General features: G+C 36.4%; 1 protein-coding gene across 1 annotated transcript in view; it reads right to left on the bottom strand.

The window, feature by feature from the left end:
• The window catches only part of TOX (thymocyte selection associated high mobility group box), a 222,672-nt gene that overhangs the window by 45,127 nt on the left and 155,219 nt on the right, over positions 1-22,326 (bottom strand).

Here is a 22,326-nt window from a genome sequence, read left to right as displayed (position 1 = left end):
GACATTTGCATAACACTGACTGTTATAAACTATTCAGGCTCTAGTTGCAGCCCTTGGGAATAGCAAAAAAGCAATGAATTTTTTTTTTTTCCACAGGGGGAACAAAAGGGCACTGCTTTCTTTAACTGCATGTAGAGTATTTTCGAAGTGCTAACAGTTAGCACTCTGAAGTTCAGACCTAGATCAGAACATGAACATCCTCAAAATCCAAGACAATTTCCAGATCCTGCTTTTTTAACATAGGATTTTTTGTGTTTGTGAGTTGTGATTTTGGAGCTGCAGTTTTCTGAGTTCGAATATCTAGTATTAGGTCCAAATCTTTTTTGCCTGGTGCTACCCAATGAGATACTGGACTTTTCAGGATTCAGACCACTGACAAGAAGAATGCATTGATAGACTTATTAAATGATTTCTAAGTTGATTTACTGCTAAGACATATGAACAGAAAGCTTGGAAATGGCAGGATTGACAAATGAATCCATTGTGCTATGTGGGTCACTGCTTCTTAGCATTAACGAGACATACTATTTTAATGCAAGCAACAAATTCAGTCTCTGCAAGGATAAGAATTAAAAGCACTGGAGGATGAAACTCCTTTCTTGTCCAGAGGTCAAATGCACATATACACAGACCTCAGCAGATTGTCTGTAACATCTTTTCAGTATACTCATACAGAAACACAACAAATAGGAAAGAGTATCAGAGAAAAACTCAGATTTAAGCTAAGGTGTTCTGTGGTTGATTTAAAATTGAAGTGTCAATTCAGAGCTTAAACGAAATAGATATAGTTGTCTTTCTGTGCCTCAGACAAACATGCTCTATATATGAAATGGAATCTGACTAGCTATGATTGTGTAAGTTCCATTAAGATGAGGACATGAGGACATCCATTAAGATGAGGTTCAATATATTAATGTAGCCACATTTATTCTATGGACAGTCTTTGTTAGACATGTCATGTGAATTGTCTGTAGATCACTCAGATTTTAGTTTTTTTTAAACTTTTTATAACTTGTGACTTCTATAACCTATGTCTTGCTCATACACACACTCCTATATATCACAGCAATCTGTAAGATACCTTTTAACCAGTAATGCAAAGAAAAAAGTAAAGATAAACCGGTAACTTCACCTTTTCTCTTATTATTGATAGTGTAAAAATGTATCAATTTTAGGGAGATTTTTTATGAACTTGGGAATTGATTTTTGTAAAGGTGATTGATTGGCAGTAAATCAAACTAATAATACCATTAGTTATGGCATACTTACCATTTTACCTGTACTTATGTCTCTCAAAAGCATTTGAAATGGCTTATGGCAATGTGACATCCCAATTATAACTGTATTTATGTTATTTTAGAAATTAATAGTTTTTGGTAAAAAAGTTATTGATACAAACATGTTTTTCCACTTCATTTAATGATTACTAAAGCACCAGAGGAAAGGAGCAGAGAGAGCACAGTGGATAAAATCAATTGAAGGCTGAAATTTGAATCTTGGTAGACATTTATATTCTTAAATTACTACTGATTTCTTGGTCCCTTCCCTCCAGTATCAGCTCCCCTCCTTGCCAAGCATATTAGCCTCAAAAGCTATCATTATCTCTGCCTCTAGCAGACAACCTGCACCAAAACAATTGTGCCCGTGAAGCTGTAACTCCTGATCAGCCATTTTGCTCTGGATCCAGCTGCTGAGCTGGAATGCGGAGCAGAAGTGTGGGTTCTCAAAGTCCTCTTGGCCAGCTCGAGGCAGGTGGGCAGGGGATGAATATCCACACAGTCCCTCACATGCTGGGCACAGGGAGGCAAAACCCTCCCCAAGACCCTCCCTTCAACCTGTCTGTGGTGCTCATGCTTCAGCATGGTGTGTGCCCTCCCCAGGGACCCTCCACCGTGCGGGGGCTGAGCCCACGCTGCCCTGTTTGCAAACGTCTTGTGTCTTCATGGGGCAGGATTTCATGATGCTGAATAAACCCTGCCTGAAAACCATGACTGCTTTTTAATAAGCATTGTAAAGATTTTACAAACTCTAGAAAGGAAACAAGCACCATCTGATACTCCTAACTCCTATTTTGAATGAACTTGCAAATTATCTACCTCTAAAAGCAGGGCAAAAGTTACTATTTTAATTACTTTTCCTCAAGTAAAATATAACACAATTGCTCTAACTGATGCACAGAAAGTTCCATCTGAACATAAGGAAGAACTTTTCAGTGTGGGTGACTGAGCACTGGAACAGGTTGCCCAGAGAGGTTGTGGAGACTCCCTCACTGGAGATATTCAGGAACTGCCTGGACACAATCCAGTGCCATGTGCTCTAGGATGACCCTTGGTTGGACCAGATGACCCACTGTGGTCCCTTCCAAACTTACCCCTTCTGTTATTCTGCTTTATTCAAAAAGATTTCTCCTTTATTAAAAACTCTTCATATGAACTACAAATATTACCAGATATAGATAATATTGGATTCAGAACATTCTGTGTTTGTTGTCTTTAAAAAACATATATTTTTAAACAGTATGTGACACAATTTTAGGCCCAGTACTGAATATAGACTGTGTATCAGATAATACAACACCAACTGTTGTTGATGTACTGAATGCATCCCCATACAAAACACACACGTGCATATATACATACATTTGCAAGAGAAACCATCACTATGGAAATTCTGAGGACTGCAAATGAGGTGGTGCAGTAGAAAAAAATCCAGTATTTTATTTTGACATGAATTCAGTTTGTCTTCTGAATTTTTAAATCAGATGAATACCAGGGACCTTCAGAAAATCAGGTGTAAACAGCAAGTTTGTTTAACATACATATTCTCTTTTGGATGCTAAGCCAGAACCTCCCCGCTGCCCCCCAAGGCAGCTAACCACATAAATGTTAAAAGCTGTGAGGTTATACCATGGAAAACATGTGATGATGAACCTTCAGGTTCCTAAAGGATCAACAAACCAAGAACTGTTCCATCTTCTCTATTGGGTTCAAGAACAGACTCATCCATGACAACCACACACTTGGGTCATTGCTGAGGAGTGATGTTATGCCCCTGTTTCAGTAGATGTGACAACTTGTCTCTGCAGGAATAGTGGCACTAATCAGACACACTCTGTAAGCATTACATGCAAAGTATAACAAATGTCTTCTAAACGACTTCAAAATCAGAAGCTTCTTATTCCTTATTCCTCCAGACGGAGTTTTACAAAAGTCACCGATGTGTGGTTGTGCTGAGGCCATATTCACTATACAGAGGCAACACTGCAAACACACTCCTGCCGAATGCAAAGCTGAATACAAATCCTGATGGATGGCAGTATGCCAAATGGAAGAACAAAGTTAAAGAGTTTTGAGTGTTACAGAGGATAAGGACAGTCTTAGACTGATGTCTTCAATGGTCTCTGTGATGATTTAATAATGATAATATCTGTCACTTTAATATCAATCTCCATCTGTCAGTTCCAGAATGTTTCACAACTTGTGTTATGTTCAGCTTTAGAACATGACTGGTTTTATTTTGATTTTACTAATGGGGAAGTTTCTTTTCACAGCTAATTTTTTTTCTGTTTCCATTTTACTTATAGGTAGAAACTGAGCACTCACCCCTGTAAGTGTTTGACTTCAAGGCAAAAGACATAGTACAAGTCACTAATTCTAAGGTGTGTACCAAAACCCCTTATTGACACTTGGGTAGTGCAAAACCAGAACAGGGCTGTCTGGCTGAAAGCGAGCTCCTAATGCCCTGCTCAAAGCTCCTGAGGTACTAAGAATTAAACTTAAATGCTTTAAACATCAGAGCATCGTTCAGCCCATCAGCTTAAAGTAAAAACAAAGCAAAGCATGGAGTGCAGAATACAGTGATATCATCCCTGTACAGTAACATCTTACTGCAGGACAATGTGAGTGCAGTGTCCTAATCACAGAATCACAGAAAATAGTGCTAGAAGGGACCTCAAAAGGTTATTTAGTCCAACACTATCTCACAGGAGGATTAGCTATACCTAAATCATTTCTGACAGATGTTTGTCTAACCTCTTCATAACCTCCCTAGGGCAATTCTTGTGCTTAACTATCCTTACAGTGGAAAGGGCTTTTTTCCATAATGTCTCACCTAAATCTCCTTTGTTGTAATTTAAACCTACTACTTTTTGCTCTGCTCCCAGTGGACATGAGGAATGTTTTTCTCCTTTTCTTTACAGAAAATCTGTACACACTAGAAGGCTATTATGAATTTCCTTTCAGTTTTTTTTTCTTTAGACTAAACAACTAAATCTGAAGATTGAAAGACTTTGTTCATATGCTGTGTTTTCTACACATCTGATCATTCTTCCTGCTGTCCTCTGGACTACGTCCAATAACCTTCATCTTTCTTGAAATACTGTGCTCCAAAGTCCACAAAACATAGAAATTCTTATCTGACACAGCATTCAGATAGAATACTTCATCCCTCAAAGGACATAGCACACAGCAGTAAAAAAAACCCAAAATCGAATTATCTGCCTTTTTGATACAAGCTGGTTAACTCATACAAGATATAGAAAGAGCCAATTGCAGGACTCTTACTAAGGTGCCCAGAAGGTGGCTTTAGGAAGCAAATAATTGTTTTCTAAGATGCATTAGACAGGCAGTTTCAAGGGGACTGTGCTGTTAGTAAAATAATTCACGTTATTTTTCTTGTTATAATTAATAACCATGAGGCAACATCTCTCTGAAAAACCACACAAGTCCCAATTGTCCCTCCCTATTTAAATTCATTTATAATAAATGGTATCATTAAATGAAAGAAGAAATACAGGTTGCCTGAACAGATCGAAGTAAATATAACAGGTCTAAGTACATGCAAGAAACACTAGAGATTACAAACCGAAAATTAAAACCTTAAGGATGAAAACATAAGGAGAAATACACAGGGCTTACTCACTGAAGCAAGTGAAGATCACATATCTCACTACTCTGAGCAAATTCATATCAAGGCAAAGCAGACATTATTTCTATTACCACCACCAGGTCTTACAATGATTTTTGCTTAGTCTTCTACTCGCTGAACGCTCTTGTATAGACGGACCCTGCAGAAGTGGCTGATAGTTTTTTGCTTCTTGTCTAACTGGTCAAGGTAAGTCAGAGAGTAACAATTTTTCAGACAATAAGAAACTATGGTTAAATCAATAAATTAAAAAAAAATGGAGAAAACCCCAACGGATCTTAAATGTTATCTATGAAGGTAACCATAGTGTGCTTCCTTCTTCACTGGCATGACCCAATGGAGTCACCATGTAGCTATCACAGACATTCTTTGGCAGGCAGAAGGAATTTCTTTTAATAGTAATATTGTCATTTATATTCCCAGGAAACTTGTGCTACTACCTCTGCCATATTAAACCTGAATGTTTGTCTGTTCCCAAATAATGTGACATTAAAATGGAGCATTAGCCCTGATTCTCCCAACCTTCTGAAAAGCCATGAGATTCACTTAGAAATTTTACTGCTTTTATTTTAGGTGTTTTAATTTTCTTCTACTATAAGTCAATACACATCTGCAAGATGTTTTCCAGTGACATAGAGATGCTCATTAAAAAAGAGAGAAAAAAAGTTAATTCCTACATAAACACTCGACTCTGTAAGTGAAGGTTTCATGAGAGAAGAAAAGATAACATTACGTTGCCAAACAGGTTTGTGAGAGCAGGCACACTAAGAAAGAATTGTGTTTGGGAAACACCACTCACCATTTATAATCAAAACAACTGATAAACCAAAAAACCTCATAACTGAATTTAGTGCTACAAAATTCAAGCAGTATTCATCATACAGATGAGGAACAGGCTCCCCAGGGAAGAGGTCACAGCAACGAGACTGACAGAGTTCAAGATGCATTTGGACAATGCTCTCAGGCACATGGTGTGAGTCTTGGGGATGGTCCTCTGCAGGGCCAGGTGTTGGACTCTGATGATTCTTGTGGGTCCCTTCCAACTCAGGATACTCTATGATTCTATATAATCAAAGCTAAACTTAAAAGAGTGTCTAAAATACAGAAATGTCCATTTAAGAACTCAGTTCTTACCGATGATCAAGCAGTAGTACCTTGTGGTTGTTCATTGCATGTTTTAGGTTAGGATCCTAGATTAACAGAAAGTAAATCAAAAGCAAACTATGCAGTTTCATCTGTTTTTTTCCATCACGGTGATGCTATTTCATGAGATAACTTAAAACTTGAGATAACTTGAATATTTGTATTTATACAACAGAGAGAAAAAAAAAAGTGACCCCAATATTTAGAGGCCTGAAATCCGACAGGAAGTTTGGCTTTACCGATTACAGCGGCTAAAACTGGTAAGTGGTATTTATGTCCTGTCATGAATGAAAACTGATCAAACCCAAAGGTCCTCATACTATTAGATCTTTGTTTCCATTCAGTTACAGTGGAAATCATATTTGCAAGCAAGTCTTGTTTTAGCACATATATAAGTAGAGTGCTAAACAAAGATTTGTTATGAGAGCTAAGGTTACTGTAAAATGACCACAGAGAACCATTCAAAACACATTAAAAGGAATAACTCAAAACACCACCTAACAGAGGAAGGGGATGTGTGTTTTCATCTTCTCATTTTTATAATTCTCTTCTGTATCAGCTAACTATGTAATGGAAGACTAAGTTTTAAAGTAAGTGAGCATTTGGGGAATATTTTGGTGCTGTATACAAGTGTATTTTTTATACTATGCCCACTGCATGAAATGAAAGGATGACTCAAAATTTTTGTTGATTAGGAAAACAATCTTAAAATTAAAGAGCAGAAACTTCAGATGTAAAGGGAACCCTAAACTAAAAATAATAAAAGAATCCCTATTAAATCTACTACTCTAATCTTTTCAAAATCATTCTGTTAAAAATTAAACCACTTCAGGTTGTTTTATATAGTACTGATTCTGTAAGTGATCTTAAGCCCCTTTAAAGCAATTATATACTCAAAATTCGACTGCAAAATTTTATAGCACGATCACATAATGACAAAAATGCAGTAATACACAGTTTCTATATTTCTTGGTACACATTTAATTTGGTGACTATTAACATTCTTTTCTATTTTATGTTTTAATATCCTTTGAGTCATACAGGGCCAAGGTCTCAAAACTAATCATAAAAAACTACTGACTGCTATTCACTCTAATATAATAACCCTTTATTTAAAACAACCTCCAATAAATTTCATTATAAGAAGTTATTAAAAGGGTTAAAAACCTATTAAATGTCAAAGAATTTGCCTGACTCAAACTTCTAATAAAGAAACAGAATAGGCTTTCTTTCTGAATTATTTAAATCTTTACTGACTGTGCACTGAACCATGAAATTAGAAAAGTGTTATTAGAAGTGTTCTCTGGTTTTTATAAAAGTTGTAGCATAAAATATATCAAACCACAGTCTTTAACTAGACTAGTTAAAGACATAGGTTTTTAATCCCGAATACATGGTTTTCACTGATATAAAGGGTCATAATTAAAAGTCTGGCCTGGAAGCTTAAGATAATAAAATTATTATTACAGGAGCATACATGTTCATTTGGTATATTCTGGATGCATGTTTCCATTTTAATTTGGACAAATATCTTCAATTTTGTTTGATCTTGCAAAGTCCACTAATTTGGATCCTCTCAGCAAACAATTAAGCTTTTAATAGTGACTCATTTTAAGGAATTAATGGTGAATAATTTGTGTTATCTTTTTCTCTTTTTAAAAGTGTCTAATGCTTTACAGCAGGTATAGGTTGACAGCAGACAAATGGAATCTAGGAGGTACAAAGCAACTATTCTAGCACACATCTCCTGATAACAGTATTATACCTATACTGGTTTTTTTTGCAAATAACAACAGAATCATTTTCTATTTCACCACTGATTTGCATAGGGAAAACAATCATGCATTTCACTTTTATTTTAGTGATACTAAAGAAATCCTGATTAAGAAGAATATTCACAGGTTCACTCAAACACACCTGAATCAACAGCCTTTCATCAAAAGAAATGAAGTCAGAGAGATGCTTGAGAGACACAATATTGTCTCCCCTTCTTTTTTACAATAAAAATAGAGGCACCAAGGGCACATGAAATGATTAAGTCTATGAATACAAACGAGATCTTTGGAAACACTGTTAACAGTGAGAAGCTATGCTTTCTGTAGGGTGTGATGAAAAAGGGGATGCAGGCAGCTATGCTGCCGTTGCAGTGCTTCGCTTCTGTGACTGACCAACAACAACAGAGTAGCCAGTATGAGATTGCTGTAACCTTCGTTGGCTTCTGCTTCATTGTATTCCATTGTATTCTATTCTGTTCTGTTTTTTTTTTTTTCTCTATGATGTTCAGCACAACACTATCAAACTATTTTCCTGCAGTGCATTGGGCAATGCGACTACTCTATGTAACGTTGTTTGCTATATCTGCTTTAACACACAAAAGTACCTTCACCACAACATCCATCTGTCCCTACCACCAAGTAAAGGAATTTGTATTGGATACATTCTGGAGTTTTTCTTGAGTCTGTATCATCAGTAGATGATTTGTAAATTTTCCAACAGGTTTGCCAAGAGAAGATCTGGCCACACAAGAGCAGAGAGTGCTAAGCCCAGTTAGTGCATAGTTGTGTATCTCCCAGTTGTGTCAGTAGATCTGCCTCTGACTTTTATCATAGATATTTTTAATACTTTACACAGTAGTGTTGATATTTAGAAAACTGGTGAACTTAGCACTTAAAAACATAAATTTCCAATAAGATATTCATATTCGTCACATTACATATTTCAAAACAAAGTTTAGCTTGCATAGCATTTAGAAGATGTTTAATTTGAAATAAATTGGAAATATTAGACTGAGATGTTTACATAAAGGTATTTAAGGATGTTTACACTTAGTAAAGAATATCATGTGATATGTATTTATTATGTTAAGACTGACTCCATACCTGAATGCTTCAGGTATGCCAGGTTTTTATTCTTAGGGAAGTACAGATGCAGTCGTTGAGTAACTGGATAGCTGTGAAAGTCTTTGAGAAAGATGCTGAGACCTTGAATGATCAAGTAACCCTTTGAATTCTCATCCATTCAGGCTCTTATATTGTCTTAATGAGCTTACTTTCTGTACAGGATGGCTGCTCAGGCAGAGGCTACTAGACCTACACTCACTAATGACAGATTCAACAGGGAAAAACACTGAAAGGTGAAACAGAAAATGTAAGAGCTATAACCACAGATTATTCTTGGTGACTCCACACTGTATATCATGTTTCTTCATGCTCTGCCTCAGCCCCTGTCTCCTCTTAAAAGAGCTCAGTCCTAGATTTGTAATGCTGCATTATTTCTATTCAAAGCATCAAATTATGAAGCTTTATGGTGAATCGAGGTCTGCCTTTTTCACCCTGTACTCCATTTGAAGTTGAAGAACAATGAATGGTCAATTCTTTCTAGCTGGTAAATTTGGGAAAAAGACCCTATGACATATTCCATATAAAGCAAAAAGTTTAGAAAAGTGTCTCACCTGAAATGCACATCCAGCTAATGTGTCCTTCTGTGCCTTTTGTGGTTCCTCTTTATCTTGATAACTCTTCCATTTGGCTACCCCAAGGAAGGTTCTGCTGCTCATTGTGTTTTATATCTTATCTGAAGAGCCACGTTCCTCAGGCTCAATAACAGGGGATTTGCCTAAGTGCAGGGGATGTCCATGTGGGAAGAGTGAAAAAATTCCTTCTGGTTAGCAAATCACACTAAACCAGCTGTGACACCTGAAAAGTTGATGCAATATTGGGGCGCCTTGTGTCTCCTAACTCTACAGGAGAATTCTGTAGGATAGAAACTGCATCTTATCTTGGTCCTAAGAAAGGCCAATTCCCTCTCAAAGCTGGATTCTGCAGCACATCAGATAGAACAAGAGATTTTTTAAATATTGTCAATGGGATTTAATCTAAGTATGCTACTTCACTGAAAAAGGTTTTTGTAAGGGAGGAGCAGCTGTCTTTCCAGTGTTGTCCACCTGTTAAGGCACTAGACATAAATAAAGGGTAGAAGGACCTTAAATCTAAATCTCTGTCACTCAGAAGGCAGAGAAAGGACTAAAACCTGCATCTGCTGTGTACTCCATTCATCTCACTACTCCCAGCATTAGGCTCATGATATTTCCTGCTGTTCTGCACAAACATTTAATGGATCTTGTTTCCATTCCAATGTGATTGAAGTTGGATCTTTGAAACCGGGGTCACACAGGCAGATGTAGTCTGCAATTATCTATATTCTTCCTCTTGGGCACTGTGATGTGGAACATCCTTGAAATTATTTCCCTGAGCCATAGGGTCCTAACTGGGGTTGTGGTTTACAAATGGCATTGTGACTGCAACAAAATCTCCTATGGAATTAATCATAAGCAAAGTCTGAACATAAGGAAGTTTAGACATAGCTGGATTAGGGAGACTCAGCTGGCTCAATGCCCTGAAGGCCTATTGATAAATACCACTTCTGTTTAAGTAAACTATTTTGCCAGACATTTCAGTCTTGGGTAGGAACAGTGGTGCGTGCTACCTCTTACATTCCCATACACAGCCGTTGTATTAAATGAAATGAACTTTCCTATAACTCCCTGCCACCCATCATTCACCTGAAAACCAAAGTCGTCCAGGTTTTATTTGTGCATTTTGTGAATTTCTGGACTAAGTTTATTTTCCTTGAGAAAGAAAATCATATTTTTTTCTGGCTGATACCAGTAGCTCTGAAAAAACCACACCATATCCCACGACTCGACTTTTCATTCAATACAAAATCTAAACAAAAAAAGTAATTTAGACTAATAAGAATGAGTTGGATGGTTTAAATTACATTAGTGAAAGAATCTTAGTGTGAGAGAACTAATGGAAGTTGAAACAAAAGGTCTGCATAATGTTTAACTCAGAAAAGATTGTTTTTTATACATATGATCTTGTTATCAAGTGATAAACTTACTGATATTTGTAACTATATTGTCATAATTTTCCCTGCAAAATAAACCTAATGCCATTGTCAAATATTGTGGGTTTTGTAAATGTTAAGCACATGTGTTACTGCTAGGCAACACAGTTTTTGTAAGCTATGAAAAATATGCTTGGCTCTCAGGGAAAAAGCAATTTAATGATATGCTAATAAGTCCATCATTCTTCTGGATTGTATTATTTACAATTTTGTTTCTAAAACCTATTTAACATCTCCAGTGTAATTATCCATCTGCAGCCTGCCAAGCCCAATATTATAATTCTGAAACAAGAAAAATCTCAATTATTTTATTTCCAACTATGTAGAAGATGAACAGATATGCAACAGTCTCAAAAGATTAAAATTAGTAAATTTATTTTGCTTAATGTCCATGCGACAGAAGATAATCCTGGGAACCTCCTTTTTAATTTAAGAATACATCTTTATTTTCCTGATTTTATATTTCTAAATGTGGATGTCTTCCTTAATGAAGTCTGATCAACTAACCAAAACAATCTAAGAGAAAAAAAGCAAAACCCATAACTTCTTGAAAAGGGATACTTTGGGCAATCACAACTTCTTATTTCTTTTTAAACTCATAATTCAGTCTATTCTTTTTGATCATGAAGGCTCTTGTTGTCCCAATAATCTTTATAATAAAGCAGCGATCTTGGTTTGACTGAGAAAACTCTATTTTTTTTCCTTTATCTTACAAATTTGGATTTTCAACATTGCTGAGCAGCAACCAGCAGCTGGGAAAGTAATACTTTATGACTACATACACAATGATTTAACTCCATTCCTGAATGCAAAGGAAGCATACTGGAGTCTTTGGTAAGAATGTGTTGTGATATAATACTTGTTTTGCATATCCTAACACAGACAGTAGCAAAACTCAAAGAACATCACCTGTTTTGTATGAAATCCACCACAACACAGAAACAGTTCATAGTGAAATGCAGGGAGGAACCAATTGCTATCTGCAAGGGAGGAAACAGTGAATAAAGAAATTTACAGAACGTGAGTTTAGGACATTAAAAAAGCAACCCTGGAATACAAGAACTTTCAGGCTTTGGAAATCATGTCTTCTTGGTGAAGAAAGAGATGGATATACAGGTAACAAGGCAAATTAGTGAGATCCTGGAAAGCTGGGCTTTAGAGAATTCTTCAAGCTAGAGAAGGCTGTAATAATTGTGGATTCAGAGTGCTGATGTCCAGAGAGAAGACAACCTTTCAAAGAAATGTCCTTCATATTTTCTCAGCAAAGTCTCACAAACTCATCAAAGTGTTGAAATGCTTTAGTTTGGATGAATAGTTACATCATTTAAAAGAAAATCTGAAGTCCTCTGAGATGATTTCACCTTTCCTTTCTTCTTGGATGAGTCTAGTCATATTAATAAACTTCTAACTTCTATTTGGGACTATCTAACCTACTGTTATCTGGACTATTCAACATATCGTTATCTGGAACAAAACATGATGACAAGGAATAATATTTATACAGCACAAAACACAACTGCTTATATTTTCCAGGTTCATGAGCACAACCATGGTTGTTCTGAAATCCCCAAACTCTTCTGCTGCTCATACATCAGCTCTGTTGACAGACAGAGGCCTGATTCTAATTTTCAACGTATTCACTGGTGCAATCCAGATTAATGTAATTGAGTAAAATGCACCCAAATCTAAAATGGGATCTGCATACCATACTTTGACACTGCCAGAAGGTAGCCCTGGAAGCTACCCTGCCCAGGCAAGTACTCAGATGCTACAGAAAAGAATCGTTAACCTTTAGAAAGATTAGAATTCACATAATCTTAAAACGACATGACAAAGGAACATTCCAAATAACACAAAGACAGATCTGCATTGTTTTGTTCACATGCCACAGACTGCCTTCGTACTAGGTGAGCTCTTCATACTAGTGTATGAAGTGTGTAATATACAGTGTTACTACAGCTCTTTTAAGTTTTATTAATACCCTAGAATAGGATCATCCTCTACTAATAATCATTAATTTTGTAAGCAAGTACCTTATTGTCTCATACTTTTCTCAGCAGAATAGTGATTTTAGTCACTTCAGGAAGAAGTTTTAAAATGTAATTGCTATGTGTGCAAAACTGCATCCGTGACTTCACGTAATTACTGCAATTATGAATGCAATTCAGGTAACTATGCAAGCAAACTACTAGCTAAGCCTCTAACTGGTAATTTATGTGTGCCTTTACCCAATTTGCGTGGGCAATTTTCATAATTACCTTCCCAGGTTTAGTACATAGATCTCAGTACTACTGAATACATAACTAATAACTAATGAACAATGATGAAGGATGCATGAGCAACTAGTAAAATAAGCAAATGAAAAACACATGGAAACAAAAAAACCCAAAAAAATTCAACTTCAGCATATGCATTTGTCTTTTTGTACATTTCATTTTGAAAGAGGAGGATATGAGAAGGGCAACTAGACAGGTCAAGTTCCTTCAATTATCCTTTCTTCTCCTATTTTCAATATGCAACATACCCCTTCTGGTAGTCAAGAAGCACAATGCTTTTCAGACAAGCTACGTATGTATAGTGTAATTTAAAGTAAGTGAAATTGTCATTTTAAGTGTCTAATTCTTCATCTGAGAAAAGCAGACGTGTTCCTCACGAATGCAAGGCCAAAACAGGGTCCCAGTGGTGTTTACAGATAAGCAATTGAAAGAGTTTACAAGTGTCCTCCTTCTCTGAAGAACAAAGAAAACATGTTGCATTTGTCTCACAGAGGCATTTCAACAAATTATGCACCTGTTGCTACACTTAAAACTATATTAATAAAAAATCTTAGCTTGTCTGTTTTGTGTTTTAAGAAGACAAGAGAATAAAAAAAAAATACCTAAATATTCCTGTTAACCTTGATCATTAACTATAAAAATGTTATGGATGTAATGCATTGGAATTGCATTTACATTCTAGGTTTCTAAGAAGAACTGTACCAAAATAAATATAAAATATGCATGTGTTAAAGTAAGTATCCTAAAGTGCCTTCTGCAACACTCTGTAAAAACTACATCCCATTATGAAAACCTTAAAATCAAGCCCATGCATTTAATTACTGCTAAGCTTTTATAAAGTCAATTTTAAAGAGTTTTAATTCCTATGTCTGCAATATTCAGGAAAAAAATACTTAAATTTTTTTTAATTCAAATTTAAATGTAGAGAATATAGTTTTATTTTGAAAATTCTGAGCTGCTTTTGCATAGTGCACATGCACACGCTATGGTTGACCTTTATGGTACCTGAAACAGACTGCTTTTTTATTCTTAAAGTTGAGTAAACAGCATCTGCCATAAGAAGTGTGTTTTTTTAAGACAGATAGTTCAGATATGGTCATATGTAGAATATTATCCCCATGATAATTCCAATTAATATTTTCACGTTATTAAATTTTACTTCTGCCAGCCCTTTACAGTCAATATAGGATAGTATGTGGGGCTCTATTTTGCTAAAAAATGGTAAACTGAATTATTAAATGAATTTTAGATGAATTACCAACCTCTGCCACCTAAACCAACCTCCTTCAAGCAAAAAGGAGAGATAAGGGCTGACATATATGAACAAACAAACTGAGAAATCCCTGCTCACAACCAAGTAGCATTTCTATGTCTTAAAAGTATTGCTGAGATAATCTAGCTTGAAAAACAGTGACATATGATAAACATTGCTCCATATCATACCGTATCAATGGTACTATATTGTTTGAAAAATAACTACACTTTGCTGTGTTTAACATAACAGATGCTAAATCTTATATTTTAATGAAAAATATTTTGCATGTAAGTGGCTACCACTGATAGTTAGGAAGTACAACAAGAACAAAACCCCCTAACATTATGAAAAGCACCAAAAAGGCACCAAAGTGCTTTCTTCCTTCTACACTGAGGCCTCATATCTTCTATCTGTTTCAGCCTGGAGCTTGGCAAACTGTTCTTGCATCCAAAATGCTTTCCTTAATTTTCGAAAAAGGTAACAGAAGATTTGTAGCCAATTAATCTTGATATATTTGCATACGAAGTTAGTAAAGTGAATGCACTAGAAGTACTTTGAATGACATCAACGTGGTGCTCGATTTTTTCAGCTTGCAATTAATTCTGTAATTTCAGGACTGGCAAAAGTAGCTCAAAGGGCAAACAAGAACACTACAAGATGTTAAAATTTATTGGATAATTTTAATTTTCCCACTGAAATATAGGCAAGTCGTTGTGACAACATACAAGCCATGCCTTTCAGCTTTACCTCATTTTCTTATTATTTTGCTTTTAACCATTTTTCGCCCCACACCTCATTCCATGTTATTTACTAAATTTAATATTATGTCAGTATTCTAAGACTGAAATTTTGGAATATGTAGGTTAAAATTCTGAATCATCAGAGCACCATTTTATTGCAGAGTTATATGCAATTTCTACACTTACTCAGTGGTTGTCACTTGTGATAATCTTTAAAGTCTGACTGGACCACTGTAACTGGCAACTACTGTGAAAATCTTCACCGACTTTAAAGAAAATGTTCTGGTTTTACTGTCAACAATTTAACGAGACATCTTCCTGTTTCTGCCTCTAGCAAATCCAAATGCTGTAATTGATATTGTAGAAAGTACAACAGAAATCCTCCCCTTCCCCCGGTAGGAACTTAGAGAATATGCAAAAAGATGAAATCAGGTAGCCCTGCATCTGAAAATGGTTCTTTAGAGTAATCTGTGATAGTTTTAGCATATAGATTCTGATTCAGGGACAGAAAAAACAGCATTTTTTTCTTTCTTTTGACATTGACAGGATCTAAACCAGGGCTATAGTTTCCCTATATATTTAGAAATACCAGTCTTAATGAGTTATTTGCATACTATGCGGACATCCATTTTCATAACTATTGGTGAAATGCAAAGCACTCTCCCATAGAGAAAAATAAATGCATTTCTTAAAAAAGCAGAACAAAAAAAGTACTTTAAATCTACATTCTATGCATTCAATTCTTGCAACTACGAAGTTACACTATATATTCCAGTACTTAATGTAATTAGATTAGGAAGATCATCAATAAAAGATAATATTTAGAAATAAGTTATGTATAGAGCAATATATACTGATGGATAGGTGAAAGATGATTCAACTATATCCCATTCTAAATGTAAGGAAATAATATGTTTAATAAAATGTTTGATAACTAAATTAAATCCTGACTTTAATGAAGAATTCAGCAGGTATGATATGATTGTGCATTTTTAAGAGAGAATTTTGTATGGTTTTGCTTCCACTTACACAAGGAATAACAGTAAAATACAGTAAGTGGAATTAGAACACAGCTTTCGATTTCTGTGATAACTCCTGAAAACTATTTAATTTATGTAGCAGATGTTCACTTAAATGAGTGCCACGCTACTCAGCCTTCTAAAAACTGCTGAATGAAGCAGCTATACCTAATTGGTATCCTACTGTTACCTAATTTGTTCCTCCCAAATTGCAGTGTGTAGGCTGACCTGAACGATCTATCCATGTGTCTTTCTCAGAGGTGTGGATACGTGACACATGGCTTTGGGTTATTTTCCAATGTAGCTCTGAGATGGCAGGTCTGGATAGTTAACTTGTGAGCATTTGCAAAGCTTGATCTCATCTGACATGCTTAAGAAGCAAAGCCTCACTGAACTGCGTATGACACAAGGAGCTAAGCTATACTTTGGCTCCCAAGGCCTCAAAAAGTCAGGATCAGAAATGTGTGAATTGCTGTGCTACACTATATCAGGATGATCCCCCAACACAGCTCACATTTAAACACACACATTGATTTTCACTGTTATAGATGGTTTTGCTTAGCTTTAATATTAGTTTAAAATATTCTGCAAAATGAAGCCTCATGTTTTGGACTCCAAGCTGCCGCCACTGTTGCCCATCTCCAGGATGGGCAGGACTATTCTCACTGTCTTTTACAACCAAAGCTGATTCTCCTGCCTCTTTGGAAGATTGTGTTTTGGGTATGTTTCACACTAGCACATTACAACACACTTTAGATGCTGGAAGTGAAACTATGTTCTGATTACCAACAAGCTTCACAGTGAAGTAAGCAACTACAGGTCATGGTCCAAATGAATGGTGGGAGAACAAGAGATTTCACATGTTTCAAAAGCACTATGTCTGCCTCTGGCACTGTCATGCCTGAAGCAAGGTGAGAGGTGATTGCTCCTGGGGCAGCAATATACCCTCCCCTTGAGATGTATGAAAAAACTTGTGTGCTGGATTCAGCCAGATCTCAGGGGATGCGGTAGCACACATGCTGGAGGGTATTCTTGCATCTTTTCCTCCCATCACTTTGTGAATCCATAGTGTTAGTTATAATTTAGCATTAAATGTGCAATTTCAAGCAAGTTCCTTTCAGATGGATACATTAACAAAACTGAAAATGAAACCAAACCCAGTCCAAAACCCAAGTTTCTACCTTGCTGTACAAATTCTTGCCAGTATGGTCTTGCCTATCCATTTCTTCATGAAAGGCTATATGAGCAAAAAAGTGAATTTGAACAAATTCTAAGTTGATAAAATTTCTTTAATTTTTAATTTGTCTGTGAACAAATATGCTTCTCTGGCAACAGAAAATTCTATCATTTGCTTCCAGAGCAGAAAATACTGAGCAAAACAATCATTTAAAGACAATGTCATATGTATGAAGATTGTATTTTGGCTATTTAATTTTGAAATTTAATTTTTTTCCCTAGATTGTTACATGAGAGTTTAGAAACAATCTTCCACTTATTCATATAAAATAACATCTTCGAAGACATTTAAAAAATATATTTATGCTTTGAGTTTGTAATGAACATTTAGAAATGGTAATTATAGAACTGTGATAACTAACTTAAAGTTCAAGAAGACATGATTAGCACAATACATAATTGGTTTTCTTCTACTTAATCTACATGAATGTAAACAATAAATCTTCTCTTAAATAAAGACTGTGTGAATCTTCATTTATCTTTTATGACAAGAGAGCAAAGGTTGTAGCTTAATGAATGGAAAGAAGCAACAAGGTCAGATTTAAAAGCCTCAAAGGTCAAATTTCTGACATCTCTGAATACTGAAAAAAAATGTAACATGGTGATTACTATTTTGGTCAAGTCACTGAGGTCTATTTTCTATTTTAAAAAGAAAGGAAAAAAACATTATACTTCGGAAACTTGAGAACCAGTACTTGGTACAGTCTGTAACATATTTCCCTGTGTTACAGCCTCCTTCCACCACAGAAATAAAATAAAAGGACACAGCAATAAAAATTCCATAAGTGACATCACATATCTATTAAGTAGCCAGCGTATATCCACACTTGGAAGGTGTTTAGGTAAAAAAGCAACAAGCAGTCTTTCCTAAAACTGAGATATTACCTAATTTGGAATTTGAAATATTTCCAGAGATTCCTATTCCTAAATCACCCCAGCTTTGGTGAAATTACAAGCAGTTCTGAATCTTTGCAGATAACAGGAACATAGGCACTGCTAAAAGGTCCAGAAAACCACAAAATTTTATTTTACATATGCATTGATTTTTGCCCAAATGGAAGACCTCTGTCATCTAACAGGATAATCCATAGATTCAAAGAGTTGATCGGGGTCATTAATAACAATAGTAAACTGATCATCATTCCAATAGGACTTGACAATGGCTTTTTTTCAAAGTGGATACTAATGTATTGATGCCTCTGAAGTTCATTACAGCAGTAATAAATCATTAGCCTCCAGAAAATGATTTATAAGTTGGTTAAAACGCATTAGAGTGGACTGTCAAGCTACTCTAATAAGATGATGGGGCTGGTAGTAAAGATTTTTTTTCAGGTTTTCTAACAAAAATGGTGATGACTCAAAGTAATCATATCACAAAGACAAAAATAAAACAAATCACTGTAATAATTTACTTTAATAGCATGTTTCAGTCTTCATAAAAGGGTGAGTGAATTTTACTTTGAACTGCCAGATACATTCCTTTTATTCACTGCTGGCAGCAAACTCGTAACCTACAAAGCTCCAGCACTGACCCCAATGATTATATTTGTGTTTACTTTAACCAAAAGAAGTGTACTGTGTGTGTAACTATGGTTACTCTGCACGGGTGCCTGTGTAATAACAGTATATTATAATGTATAAGTAGCTTGTCAGGCATGCAGTGCTAAGCCATAAGATTAGTAATGATAATATCACAAGAAGTATATGGGCCACAACTTGATACTCAGAATGTTTATGTTATGCAAATCTTTTACTATATTATATACACCACTGCTAGTTACTACTTAAGCAGCTTAACTGCAGCTCAGACCTATCGATATGCAGCTACAGAATGTTTTTACTTTCACATATGCTTTTAATTAATACCCATTGGACACAGACCAGTTTCTACAGGATATTCAGCAAACTTCATATTAACTCCAACACTCTGTCTCACACGCTCCTCTGCAACATTACTGCAGCAGTCCTAAAAGCTCCCTATGTTAAACAAGGTATCGTGAGCAGACCCCTCGTTGGCTAACGCACACAAAGTCATTCACAAGGGGCTGCCCAAGCCTGGTACCTCATGCTCTTTTTCATTGCTGCCTGCCATGAGCATTGCATGGACACAGAGCATGGGAGGTGTATGTAAAGACTCACAATCACACAGGGAAAGGCAGGATCACAGCCCCGTCATTTAGGGAGGCATAGGCATTGCTCTCATTCCCTCTGGGGTCATGCACAGCGTGACAAAGATGGGTTGGAAGAGACACAGGTGGTCATGCTGCTCCTCTGACCTAGGTGGTGGCTAGTAAAGACAGTACCTAGACAGACACAAATGGTACAGGATCCACCGTGGTTCTGCGTTTCCATAAAAAGACCGGGAAGTGCACTGTGAGCTGCTGGGACTGGTACCCCTGCACAGCTATTTACCCTTCTGTTTTCTTCTTCTTGCATAGTATTGTGCTTAAATGTCAGAAATAAGCCCCAAGTGATCTGTCTTTACCCATTTGAACAGTCCTTGCTTGAGCAAGTAGCTCTTACACGAGGAGCCCTTCAAGATTAAATACATTAAAGGCTTGTCTGTAATGCCAAGAATAAAATAAAATGTCTTCTGGAAATACATGATAAGAATAATTATGAACCCTACAGAAGACAACACAATAACATCCTCTCTCTGTAATTCAATTATAAGTGTGCACTGCATAAGGGCCATGAAACATTTAGGGCCAGATATTCAAAAGTCCAAATCTGTAGGTTTTCAAGCTTAATTTTGTGTTTGCAGTCTGAAATGGGAGGACTTGTGCGTCTACCTAACCAATCTGGCTTTCATCACTAGAGGTAGAAGTACTTTGGAAATAAGAATGCCTGCAAACAAAAGAACAAGGTGATCTGAATAGCTTTGAATAGTATAGTTAACAGCACTACTGTTAACAAGCTAATTTCTCTTCCTGTATTTACTGTGGAAGCTCTACAGGCCCACTCTTCTTCCTTTAAGAAATTTTGTAAGAAATCCCCCACAGGAGGATGATAGGTTCCTCTGAATGCAGAAAGAGAGGGGTGGGCACGTAGTCAAACTTACAGAAGGTTGGGGGATTTTTTTAATTGCAAGTTAAAAATGCCATTTTGCACAAAATGGAGCTCTCAGACCAGCCAACATGGATGGGTAGAATTAAAACATCCCACTGACAACTTCATCCCAAGGAAGCATGTGGTGAGAACCAGAAAATACAACCTTAAATACGATCATCTTACTCTTAGTTAACATTTCACTGGTGTATTTTAAAAAGCTTTTCCCCCACAGAGGCAAATGGTAAAATAAGGATGCCAAAAGAATAAATGAACACTTGTACATGCTAACAAAGAAATCACCAACTAAGTAATCAACACAGAAGTCTTCAAAAAGTCATGAAAATACGCTTTAAAACTTGTAAAAATTACAGAATCTCTATTAGAAATGCCAGTAGAAAATGTTTATCTTGTTCTAGCTGAATCCAGTTGATGTGTATGTTTTGGAACAAACCCCAGGTCTTTTACATTGCTATGAAATTGCATCTCAAAAAGAGTCCTTGAACTATCCCAAGTCAAGGTAGTATTTTTAATACTTGATAAGCATAAACTGGCACCGAACGGAGAAAACTACTAGTGGTCAACACAAGCTCAATAGCACATAATGAGAATTTTCGCCCGTTCAAGACAGGGCACACAATGTCCTGGCCAGGTTACGTTTAGAGCAATTAAAGCAGTGTAAATCACATCAGTCTCTGTCTGGCAGGAACACTAGCCAAAATTTGCCTAACTCTGTGCTGCTGCATCCAGCAGAGCAAACTTTCCACTTGGAACTCTGCTTATGTCCAGATTTTGCCAATGAGTCTGTGGCTGTTCTCAATTCCTGCTACTGGATTGCTCCTCCAGCCATATATTGATGGTTTACGGTTTAGGGGGCCTGTAAATATTTGCAAGGACTGAAGAACGGGTGCAGGTCTCACCATGTGAATTGTAAAATCTTCACAAATATATATATATTCACAGCAGGAAAAAAGTCAGTGGCAAAATAGGCAACAATCTGGCTCACTGCAGATGCCTCTCATCAACAAAGACAATAAATAGCAACTTATTCTTATGCCAAAGTAAAAGTTCTGCTATGGACTGAGGTTGAAAACTCTTCAGCTGAACTAAAAGGAAGCAGAGAGGTTAAATGCCCGTCCATCCCCATCTGCCATAAAACTTGTGTTATTAAATTTTTAATAAAGCTAAATCAAAGAAAGACAACACCCTATGCCTGCTGATTATTGTACCTTTCTGGAGTACAGCAAAATGCTACCACCCAGAGAAAATAAAAAATTAAGGACTTCAGAAGGAATGCAATGCAACTGATTTCTCTAGTCCTGAGAGTAGTTAAGTTCCTCCAGTAAACATATGTATGATGAGTTATGTAAAAAGATACTCCAACACAGCATCTCTTGGCATCCGAAATGAGTCTCAGCATTACAGGATAGATTTTGGACAGCCCTCCAGCTTCTCAGAGTGCTCCTCCACAGGCCACCACCATGCTACTCTCCTTCATGAAACAGTTTGAAGCACCTCCTTCATGAGCACAATTCTCAGGCATTTTTGACTACCACATGCTCCTTTCTGCTGCTACTATAAACCTGTAACTCCCTTTCTTGAACCACCAGAAACCAGGAGGATTTTGGTTATGCTGTCCTAAGCCATAGCTCCTCTTGAGGAATATTCTCTGAATGCCAGTCCAGAGAAAGAAGGGATGGCCACAAGCAGAAGTGTGTAGGCATACACCAGGACATAGCAGTGTGCAGATCCACAAAGACATAGCACAAATTCTTGCA

Source organism: Chiroxiphia lanceolata, chromosome 1 (genome assembly GCF_009829145.1).
Source record: "Chiroxiphia lanceolata isolate bChiLan1 chromosome 1, bChiLan1.pri, whole genome shotgun sequence".
NCBI lineage: Eukaryota > Metazoa > Chordata > Aves > Passeriformes > Pipridae > Chiroxiphia > Chiroxiphia lanceolata.
This window is presented reverse-complemented; position numbering and strand designations above follow the sequence as displayed.